Genomic DNA, 12439 nt, shown 5'->3' with positions numbered 1-12439 from the left:
GTAAAGGGATTCCTCCAATGGCGTGGAGCCAATGGACATTTCGAAGCATTGCTGGGAAGTGGGGTGAGCTTATCTCCATTGACGAGAAGACTTTGAACCCTGGTTCATTTGACAGGGCGTTGTTTCAAATTATAACTGAGTGTCAAGCTCGAATCGAAGATTGTATTGAGTTGAAAGTGGGGAACTGGTTGTTTTCTATTAGTGTATCTGAGTTTGAACCGTGTTTTGATCCGGTTTCAGTTTGGGAGGAGCCGTCGGCGGTGGAGGATAATGATGCAGCTTTTTCCCCGCTTGTTCACGGAGCTAATGGCACGACGTCGCCAACTATGGGAGATATTTCTTCGAGCTGCGTCTGTGAGGATGTCATCCCCCTTTGTTGGAGTTGAATCGTCAGGTAGTAACTGAGTTTCCTGGAGTCTCCATGGTTGAGGCAGACGAGAGGGCAATCTTGGTAGAATTTTGCATTGTGAAAGCTGCAGCCCCTTAACGCATGGGGCACATAATGATGCAGCTTTTTATGGGGGCTCTGTTAATAATGTAAGTGGGTCCCTTAGCATTAATATTTCTCCTTGCAACATGGTTTTGAGGGAGAGAGCTGCAGACATTGTTTCACGTGAAGTGTGTCCATTGTTGGGTCCTTTCTCCTTTGCAAAGGAAACAACGGCAGAGGGAAATATTCATATTAAATTAGTTGGGCCAGGTATCGTTCAAGTTGCGGTTGAGGTTTTATTAAGTACGGGAGCTAGGCAAGCTTTACAGGAGGTTAGTAATATAGGGTTGAGGCAGGTGGAATTTGAGTCTGATCAGATTGTTTCGGAGTCTGTCGGGAAGATTTCTTCCAAGATTGATCCGAAGAAAAAATATAAATCATTGGGAAAATTCAGTACAAGTCTTTATCGACAGCCGATAGGAAAAAAAGAAGGATAAAGCTCTAAAGAAAATAAGGTCTAAGGAACGGTTTGATTCACGCGATTTGGGTGATAGTTCTTGGTCTGATTCGGATATTAATAACTGGAAAAATTAATCATCATGGAAGCTGAGAGAGTTTGGCCACTTGGATAGAAGCTTGGTATTCATTTTAAAGGGGATGAGCGAGATGTCATTTTGGAACTCACAAGTCGATTGCTAATTTAGATCTTGCGGGTATGAAGCCTTCTTCATTCATAAAAGTTTCATTAAAGACCGAGTGTTCGATAAGGGTTGTTGAGGGTGGGATTTTGGTGCAAGAACAAATGGCCCACTTGCTGTCCATATATCCTTGATTTCCTTCGATCTCCCATAAATGTTGTGGTGAAGGGCTGAGGTCTGTATTGTTTGTGTGTGATTGTTGTCTTGCTGCATATTTACTCTGTGTAGTCTATATACGAGCCTGATTGTTCCCCTTGGTCTGATCTGGGTCTACTCGTTCTGTTATGATTTTGCCTTTGTGTTTTCTTTGTTCTGGCGATGGTAAGAAGGGTTATGCTGCCTGGTCGTTTGTATGATTAGTTGATGTGGCTTCTATGGTATAATATGTTTGTTGTGGTGTCAATGGGGGTGAAGTTATTTGAGCTTAGGCTTGTTCTGGAAAGTATGCTGAGGCCATTTGTGAGTGGAGATTTTATGTGCTTTAGTGAGGTCTTTTGCTCGTCTATTCTCGTGGCAACCTTTCCTGGCATTAGTGTGTCGTTCTCTACAGATTTGCTGAAGCCTATAAAAGGATGAGTTTGGGAACTGCATTCAATGGGCGATGGGCAGTAGTTCGTTATGTTTTTCGAAATGGTGCACAGTTGGTTAAGTATTCGTTTCGTCGTTTTTGGTCTAAGGGTTGTTCCGTATGTTAGTTAAGACCAATGTGATTGTATTTGGTTGCTGATCCTTTTCCCGACATTTACGTGTTTTCCTCCAATTAAGTGTAGGGAGATTTTTTTAGCGAGAGTCATGTTTATTTTTTGTTTTATATTTATAATCATTATCAAATACAAAACTCTCCCTTTCAAAACAAAAGTCAAGTCGGTTCGGGTATTGGGTTGTGTCAATATCGGATTGGTTAATTTCAGATCGGATTAAATTGGATCGGTTGATTTTTGGGCCGAATTAATATCTGATTAATTATTTTTGGTTTGGGTCAACTTTGGATCTTCAAATCAATTCAAGTTGAGTCGAGTATAAGTCAAATTAAGTATATACAGAATTATTGATATTTTTTTTTTGTAAAAATGTGTCTTTTCTTTATATCTTATCATTTTTGTTCAATTTCATTCAAATTCAATTATCATTTTAAATTAGTCCTTAAACTGTTGGACATTCGAATTTCATCCCCAAACTATGAATCTCATTCTAAATTGGTCCCTAAACTTTTAAATATTTCAATTTCATCCCCAAATTGATCCAAATATGTAATTCATTTCACCAATAGTTTAACCTAAATTTTAATTTTTTTCAAACATATAATAATATAACTTGTCTAATGATTATATTAACAAGAGATGTGATTAGCAATGTTATCAAAACCGGATCGAACCGGCCAGTTAGACCTGTTGAACCGGGAACCGATTGCTTGTTCGGTCTGGTCAGCCTCCAAAACCAGTTTTGTAATGAACCGCTAAAGAACCGGTTGGGAACCGGCAAAACCAGTGTGAACCGGTGGTTCTGTTTTTTTTTTAAAAAAATTAAACAAAACGACGTCGTTTGTTATAATTTTTTTCAGCCCCAATTTTATTTTAGTTATATAATTATCATAAAAAACAATGAAGGTTAATCTTTACTTCTTTATTTTAGTTATATAATTATATTTATTATTTAATATGTTTTACACTTTTACTTTTAATTGTTAAGTATTATTTGGGAATTTAAATTTAACTTTGTATTTATTTATCATATTGCTAGGTGATGAAGACTTGATGTTGTGAACTTTCAAGTTCAAAGTGATGCTATGGAGTTTCAAGTTCAAAGCGGTGATGGTGGTGGTAGTTCAACTAATGAAGAAGCTTTTCTCAATATTTTGGAATTTGAGGGAATCAATTTCAATGAATATTATGATGATTGATACTTGTATCAATTATGTACTTTTTTTATTTAGTTGTTGATGAATTTCATTAGGTATTGACCTTAAATATTATGTTGTAGTTGATTTGAATCATTTTGTTTCACTTGATATTATGATATTTAACTTATATATGTTATGACTTATGATATTTTTATACCTTTTGATATTGTGAACTTAAAGAGTGTTATATATATATATATTGCTTTGAATATTATGTAAACTTTTTTTTAAAAAATATTATTATTTTATAATCTGGTTCAACTACGGTTTAACCCGATTGAACCAGTGAACCAATTCCTTCACCGGTTTAATGTCCAGTCCGGTTTTAAAAACATTGGTGATTAGTATATATGAATAATTTAGGATAAAATTGAAATATTCAAAAAGTTTGGGGACCAATTTAGGATGAAGATCATAGCTTGGGATGAAAATGAAATGTTTAAAAGTTTGAGGACTAATCTAGAATAATAGGTATAGTTTAAGGATGAAATTGAAATATTTAAATGTTTAGGGAGTAATTTGAAATGAGAGTCATAGATTGGTGACATATAATGCAATTAACTCATTAATAATTCATAATTTGATTTAAATAAATTGAAAATCAATTTAATAAGTTATTTTAATATGTTTATACATTTATATTCAATTATTGGGTTAAAACGGGTCAATGTTTGGTTCAGAGCTATTTTAGATAAATTAAATTCGAGTTATTCTTGGTTTGGATTATTTTTAGTTCGGGATGTTTTCATTTCGGGTTACTTTCGTTTTGACTAAATTCGGATCGGTTTCGGTTCGGCTCAATTTTTTTGATTTTCGGGTCAAACTTGAATCATCATGTTTGGGTCTATTTCAAGTCTCGGTTCAAGTAAATCGTTACGGATAATCGGATTCGGGTCAAGTTAATCAAATATATATATATTCAATTGTCACGATTAATTAATATTATATCACCATGAACACCCCTGTATGATAATTGACGTCAGAGAAAGAGAAACAGAACAGTGGGCTTTGGAATCAGTCGGTCTTTTGCTGATGCAAGCAACAGTATTCTTCTGGAACTCTTTTAGGACGATTAAGAAACTTGTCGATTGGAAGTCACGTCCCTGTTTCTTCAACATGCATGGCAGCAGCCAGTAGCCAGCAACAGGTAATAAATTTTATATATATATTTGATAGGTCGATTTGATAGAATCTTATAAAAAAATGAATTATCAGTGATGAAGGTTTTCGAAGGATTGATATTCTCCCAAGATGTTTCGTCTTTGATATTTTTTTATTTGAACAAATTATCGATTAGAGAGAGTAATGTTATTATGACTTAACAACTCACAGTGACGGTAAATAGTTCAACAACCAATTTTAACAGCATTTGAATGTTAAAAATACCTACTTGGCCAACCAGAAGCAGATTTTGGAACGAGTGTGATGGCATTTGAGGCAGCTTCTAACCTACATCATGGTTACAGTTCATCTGTTAATAAGAATAAAATACACTGCAAAAGTGGAAAAACTGGCATCATGTACATGCTTTACACACAAGAAAAAGGACGCAAGGATAGAGAAAGAACTTTGAAATCTCTTCAACTGCTTCCATAATTTCTGATGAACTTGTTTCCACCACTCCAAAAAGCATCTCCACGCACTGGCGGAACTAGAAATTTAAGAATAGGGTTCCAAAATTTTAATTTTATTTTCTTAAAATTAATGGGTATGCAAAAATTTAAATTTTTTTTCTTTTTTTCTTAACTCATTAAATTAAATTTAACAACTTTTTCAAAAATAATAGGATGCACTTGTCCTCTATGAGATCTTAGTGCATCCGCCTCTGCGTCCGGGATAGTGTGTACCTGCAAAGTGTCATCGGAGATTTGAATAAAACGAAGACATTGATGAGGTCGATGTCGGTGAGGAACAAAAATGACTTAGCAAAGTAGATCTAAATCAGAATCTTATCATAAGGAGGCATTATAGGGACTTCATATCATTTTTGAAGGCACGGATAGGAAATTGAAATGAAGTCGTAAGAAGTGTCTAATTGAGCTTATTCAAAAGCCATTCCTTGGTTAGCATTGCATAAAAGGCAATAATGCTCATCTTAACTAGAAACTTTATATTGACTATAACAAGAACTATATGAGCTACCAAATCAAAATACCAACTAGGGAAAGGCTAACTTCAAAAGTTACACTCAGCAAGCTACATGGTGATCGAGTCAAAATACTAGGTAACTTAGGCAAAGCTAACTTTCTAAAGTTACTCTAGGCAAGCTCCATGATAATTGGACTTTTTGGAACCACAAGAAGGTTTTCCCTATCGTCAACTAAGTTAGGAACCCAAGGCATACCCCATAAATGTTTTGCAACAATATCATTATTGGTAAAATTAGCTGTGCCATCCTCTTGCATTTCAAAGAACCAAACTATAAATAAAGATGAACTTTATGTTCAGCACTCAATAGATGAAGATATTAGTGATGAGAGATACAACCTTGCTGTAATTTAACACAATGTCAAGCTGGCAAACATCCTGGAAGCATTTGTCCAACGTTTCCACAAAAACTGAAGGCATCATATCGAAAGAAAGTAAAATGATCATTTCAAAAAAATCAATAATTATTGTTTATAGCTTTCTACTCTGTAAGGAAATGTATGACAAACCTGCTAATTTGTTCTGGTCAGAAAAAAGAAACAGCGATTTTAGAGCCAAGAATCCATTGAATCTTACAGTTTAAAAACAATACCATAGTTCATACAGAAAAGATGAATGACAATCGAACTTTTCCACTTAAAAGACAACCGAGGTAATGCAACAAAGTCAGGCTGACAAAACAACAGTTATAGGCTTATAGCTGATTCCAGCACACAAAAATCAATGTTCATTATTAAATGCTCAGATAACAAAATCTATTCCATAAAAAGGTGCTTCCAAAATCCAAACAAAATTCAACTTATAATGATTACAAGATCATTACAAAGCATGTTTATAATGATTACAAAGCATTATATCAATAATGCAACATTTAAGTATTGACTATTGAAACATCTCCAAATACTGACTAAGTTCAAATCTTGATCTGGAAAGGGCTATAACTAACGAGAACCACATTTTATAGATTGATTAGTCCATTATAGGTAAATTCTAAAATGAAATTTCCCAAGATACCTTGTATCAAGTCAAGCACGCCTAGCTCATTCTGAGAACTATCAAGTATCAAACACAAACACAAAGTAAAGAGTAGCAAAATGCTTGTAGACAAGGCGACTATCCTGCAAGTGAGAATTATGAAACAATTAAACAGAATTCTCGTACTAAAGCTATAGCAGTTATTGACAAGATTCAAACAAAAGTTCTAATCAAGAGGAGAATGTTAATGGAAATAGATCGATGTCAAGTCTTCCAAGAACAATGGGAAAAAATAGAAAATGAAAGAAATTTACGGACCAAAAATTGATTCCGCATCTATGAAATTGCTAACGTTCTCAGCTCTACTGCACAAGACTGTTAAAAAGGTAAGAAAAAAATGAAAGGGAAAAAAGAAAAGTCAAAAAAAGTACAATAAGTACGAATTCAAGAAGAATCGAGTAGGTATAATACCGAACAAGGTTGCAGGAAACGAAAACGAGGTTCAAACGATCCAGGCAGAGAAATTCAAACTAATCACAAGCTAAAGCAAGAACAAGTTGAGAGATCGGAACCTGCAAAAACGCCGCATATAAGCTCCTGGTGCTTCTCCACTGGCTGATTTTAACGAAATTCGGAGCCACGTCGATTATTGCGAAGGAATTTGGATTAGTTAACGTTATCGCGTACTTCAATAGTGAAATAACCAAGAGAGAGAGAACTTCACCAGATATTCGTAATTCGCAATAATCATTATACCTAAAGTCAAACTTTAAGTACCAAATGCATAATTTACCCAATGTTTAAATCCAGACATATAATTGGGAATTATTTATTATACCTTATCATTATCGCTTTTTTATTTTAATCATTTAATTATTTTTAAATATTTTGAAATTTTATCATTAAAATAATAAAAACGATACAAATCTAATATTAAAATAATAATAATAACATTGTTCGAACTTAATCGTAATTCTTAATAGATACAATTTAGCTATAGTTGACATTATATTAAAATTTTTATATTTGATTCATATTCATTTGTTTCATAATATATTATATAAAAAAATTATAATGTAATTAATACTAATATAACGCCATGCCTTTTGGTTGGGTTAATTAGATAACTCACGAAAACAATTGTTCATATATCCGTTCTCTTTCTTCCCATAGGACTACTTTCCCTTATTTTAAAGATTAACGATCATCTTTCGACTAACCCCCAAAGAAGCCAGCTGTCTTGCAAATTTTTTAGTTGCCCGATTTCGCTTAATTAATTCAAAACGATTTAGATCTCACATCTGACTTTTGATAGATGAGTTTTTCAGCGACAATTTTATACGTACATAAGTGTTATCTCTTTTTCCTATTTCCAGACTTATTATGTTTTGAAATATTCACATGACATCGCAATTTTTAGAAAATAAAATTATGTCACGCTAATTATACTAGTAAAATACCACATTTTATGAAAATATATTAAATTTTATATAAATTTGTATCATTAGAGGATCTTAACTTTTTTTTATTATAAGAGTCTATACAACAACCAATCAAAAATTATAAAATTGTACCATCAGTTGATCTTAACCTTTTTATTCAAGCATTATATGGAATTTTATTAAAAAAAAGCTCCTTACAATCTTTTAATGAATAACGCAAGTCATCCTAAATCCCAAATTTCACAACAATAAGATTAAGTACTACTTAATATATACTACTTAATAAAACCCTGAAACTAATGTAGGGAGAGAAAGAGCAGATCTGGATGGATTCGAACCACCAACCTCTCAAAACCTCTAGTTGGGATTGAGCGCTCTGCCATTTTGAGCTTACAGATCTTCCTGGACACATGCAAATTAACGCGCATGAATTTCATATTTTTGTTCCTTTATTTGCGCCACACGGAATAAACTATACACCGCACTTGAATTCTAGTAGTAATTATAAAGTCCACTTGATAAATCCTTCCCACCAAAAATGAGATTTTTTTTTACCTTGTCCATATATGTTGTATACCGTCGTTTTCCCCTTAATATCACCGGCCTTACTGTCTTCAATAAATGCGTGAACATATACTTTGTTCCTTGTTTTGGTTTTTGATTCGTAAAAAGATCAGTTTAATGGGGGAAAATGATATATAGAGAGGACTTCAAAATAATCGGCTAATTAATTAGTTCATATTAACGCTGCAAATGAAAATGCAAGCTATACGGGGAGTGGGAAAAAGAAATATGATGTATGAAATATAAAATAAAACTCTCATTATAAATTAATCTAAAAATTCAAAATATAAAACCTTCCGGCCTTTAAGAGATCCAATTCCTGCACCAAGTTGCCTCACTGTTCAAGTAAAGGTAATTCACTGGGAGTATAAAGTGGCACATGACCATACCTTCTATATGCACTTATCAAAACAGCAAACGAAGAATTTAAGTAGGCTTTGAAATGTTTGTCGACAAGATAATGAGCAACATAAAAGCCAGAAACATGAAAACAAAAACAAAACAAAAAAAGAAACACCACAGTTAACGTGGAAAACCCCTTGATAATTAAGGGGAAAAACCACGGGACCGTAGTCCACTGAAAATCTTCACTATGTAAAAGGAACTGGTTTACACGGTGTGCATGTACCTCTTTCAGAATTCGATCAATCTTCCACAACAGAAGCTCCTCAAAACTAATCTCACTACATCACTGCATAATGACTTCAACGCTTCAACAATTGCATCTGTATGGAAAATCTTCACAGAATTTTACCTGCCACTCTGCATTGAATGCCTCCACAGCTCAATTCCAAGTCTCCAAATGACTTCCAGCATAAACCCTGAATGTCAACCAAGCTATATACACAAACACTTCACCGCAGATACCTTGATTCCCTGTGTTACTCAAAAGGGAAGACCCATGGAACATGATGGCATATTGTAAATTTAGAAATACCTCCTAGCATCTTTATGGGAAGAACCTTTAATCCCAAATACCTCCCAACTTCATTATACTCGCTGCAACAACCAAGTTCTGCAGAGGTAGACCTCATCCAGCATAGCTTGATTTCTGGTTTCTATCAAGAATTAGAAGATACACAATACGGAACATGATTGGAAAAGTATAAATCCAAAAATACCTCCAACACCACGTGTTGAAAGTTGACCCCGAATGATGCATAGTCAAAAGTCAAAGTTTGACACCTAACATGCATTAGTCCAACAAAAACTGCACTAAAATTGACTAATGCATATTCGGTATCAAACTTTAACTTTTGACCATGCATCTTTCGATTTCAACTTTCAACATGTAAGTGTGTTGAGGTATTTCTGGATTTACAACATTACGCTCACTGCTGCGACCCACAAACTCCTTAATTTCCAGTTTCTATGAAAAAGAAGAGAAGAAGCAACATGATGGAATAATGTAAATACGAAATACCTCCCAACATCCTTACGTGCCGTGACCAATCCATACCCAACAAACACTTCATCCCACATGCCTTGATTGCCAGTTTCTCTATAAAAGATTAGACATGCAACATGTAACATGATGGAATAGTGTAAATCCAAAAATACCTCCCAACATCATTACACCAGCTGCTGTGACATAATCCATCGGAATCTTGTTCAGAGAGTGAAGGAACACTTGCTTTCAAGCTGATGAAATCAGAAACCCGTACAAGGACCAAAACAACAACAAAATGCTACATACAAGCAAATACATATGCTGCATCAACTTACATACAAAACTCCTATCATAGTATACAGTTCCAATACGCACTAGAAAAAGAATACTGAAATACTAGGGAACGCACTTGGCTAATAAAAGTGAAATGTAAATAACAAACGAAAAGAAAGAAATGGAATTCAGACTGAAAAAATTGAAAATTCAATGAACTGTGAAGTTGGCAGATCGAACCTTAAAAGCTTCAATTACGTTGAGAGTAACTTCTCTGAGATAAAAATGGAGATCATAGCCAGTGTATCCTCAATGAACTTATACCATCATTTTAAACATATTAAAATATAATAATTGATTTTATAGAACAATAATATACAGTTAAGATCTACTAAATAAGAACTTAACATCCGCAGGTTTAACTCAATTTAATTTTTCATACAATTATTTCAATTAGCTCCCGTAATAATGCTTTAAATTGGACTTTCACGTTAAGCAGGTTTAATAAAAGAAAATATATTAAATTTAAAAAAGAACATTTCAATTTATGTTTTTACTATTATACTTGCTAAGATGGGATAAAACATTACCAAAATCAAATAATCTAAAATTAGACAGCTTATTTAAAAATAATATTCTCTACGAAAAAAATTATGAAAGAAAATCAATAATTCAGGGCCGCGTAATTTTAGAAAACAAAGATTGAAGGGTGATGAACAATTTAAAAACCATGCATGTGTACCCTTCACCATTCAATCTCATTAAACCCCTTAATATGTTAAAAACTAGTATTTGTTACCGTTTCATGTTATCTATGTTAATGGTAAATCTACTTGCAGAATAAAATTAAATTTTGAAGTAAATTAGATAAGGCGGAGTGGGATTAAAATATGTAAAATAATACCTTGGCCGAGAGATAACCTAGTAGTTTGGCTTGGAAGTTCATGAGCTTATTCTGACGTTGATGGTGGTGTTGGATCAAGCGTCCATGCCGTATGATGTAAAAATGGAAAGCGAGCAAGGGAAAGAGAAAAAGGAACACAAGTGCAGGAGACACGATACGACACCGCAGCAGAGGGGAGAACCCGGGCAAACCCCGTGCGATCTCCCCTCGAAGACACCCAAAAAGACAAATTTTATTAAGTTCAGGTGACCTGCCATGCAAGCGCACCCGCCATGGCAAAGGTCTTGGACGACAAAGATAGATCGGGACTCAGTCCCCTAACAAATAAATATCATCAGTAGGACCTTTTGCCCTGACATCTTACACATCCTTTCAAAAACAACCCAGTCAATGCCACATCGCCGGCTCAAAACATCAGATGCCTCGTTAATCACCACCTTACATCCAAAAACGGTATGCTCCACCAAAACTCAGCCGCTGATGAAACCGTCCCTACAAAATTAAAATAATAAAACATTAACAACGTGCAAAGGCCGCCAGAAGCGCTGGAGTCCTTCAATTTAATATTTGCTTCCTTGCCAGCAGCAAAGGCCTTTAAAGGCATAGATCCAACAGCGTCGCTCCTTTCATCGTAAGACAATATACAAAGAGCTGTTGGGCCGATGCGAGCGGATCCGAAGACAGAATCCCAGAAAGGAAATACGACATCGATGCGAAAATCGAACGAGCAAAAACCATACGGCAAGGAGGAAAAGATAAGATGAATTAATTAGAATGAGAGGCTCTACCCGGACAAAGCCTCAATTATATAGGGTATTTGACATGGATGAACGGTCGAGATATAAGAAAGTGTGGGACGTTGAACGGATTAGATACGTCCACGTGTTAAGTCGACATCTTTTTTAATAGTAACATTTAGAAAAGTATGTTGCGAATTAAAGGAATTAGCCAGACAATTAGGTAAAGACAACGAATTCTTACTTGGGCACCACGGCCGTGTGAAACATGAGTTGGATACACGTCATTTTGCGAAACTGCGTTGTAAGTACGCAAGTTGGGCTCGATCTTATCGCAAACAACTTGACCTCCCTATGTATTCAATTAATATATTATTATTTTAATATTATAAAAATGTTTTTAAACTCTCTTTTTTGCTACAGGCAAAGAAATAAATTAAAGGCATAAATTTCTGATTTTTTTTTTTAAAAAAATTAATATACCCTCATCCTATTTTTTTTTATTAATATAGTCCATCTCAAAAAAAAAATTGATATAACTCTTTGATCAATATTTTGTGTCATTGATCAAGGGTTTCGTTAATTTCTGTTGTTATAAATTGGGTAAATTATATTATTTATCACTCAACTATCTTTTCTCTTCTATTTTAATCAATAAACTCTAAAAACTTTTAATTTAATCACTCAATTTTTGAATTGCTCCTATTTTAATTGTCATGATTTATTTTATTAAAATTTATGTATAATATGACATTTATTATTATTTTATAAATATATAATTAAAATAATATTATTAAATTTTTTAAAGTAATTAAAAATTTGTATTTAAATAAAAAATATTCCCAAAACCCTTAATCACAACCCACCCCATCTTTATTATTTTATTCCATTTTAATTTAAATTCAATTTTTTAATTTATTCAAAGAGTAACAGCCAAAAACCCAAGAACCTCGGGTGTCTTTTTATCAAAATACATTC

The 12439-nt window shown here is 33.9% G+C and overlaps 2 long non-coding RNA genes across 2 annotated transcripts; both read right to left on the bottom strand.

Moving 5' to 3' along the window:
• Positions 1-5874: 5874 nt before the first annotated feature.
• LOC120153104 lies at positions 5875-6879 on the bottom strand. Its single transcript, XR_005518760.1, has 3 exons — positions 6724-6879; positions 6470-6526; positions 5875-6294 (listed from the first exon to the last, which is right to left on the bottom strand). It is a non-coding gene; the product is annotated as an uncharacterized LOC120153104 (long non-coding RNA).
• Positions 6880-7731: 852 nt separating this feature from the next.
• LOC120153103 lies at positions 7732-11488 on the bottom strand. The gene is made up of 2 exons (XR_005518759.1): positions 8685-11488; positions 7732-7995 (listed from the first exon to the last, which is right to left on the bottom strand). It is a non-coding gene; the product is annotated as an uncharacterized LOC120153103 (long non-coding RNA).
• Between the last annotated feature and the right edge of the window lie 951 nt (positions 11489-12439).

Source organism: Hibiscus syriacus, unplaced genomic scaffold (genome assembly GCF_006381635.1).
Source record: "Hibiscus syriacus cultivar Baekdansim isolate YM2019G1 unplaced genomic scaffold, ASM638163v2 tig00111098_pilon, whole genome shotgun sequence".
NCBI lineage: Eukaryota > Viridiplantae > Streptophyta > Magnoliopsida > Malvales > Malvaceae > Hibiscus > Hibiscus syriacus.
Note: the sequence above shows the minus strand (reverse complement) of the source record. Positions and strands in the feature narration are given on the sequence as shown.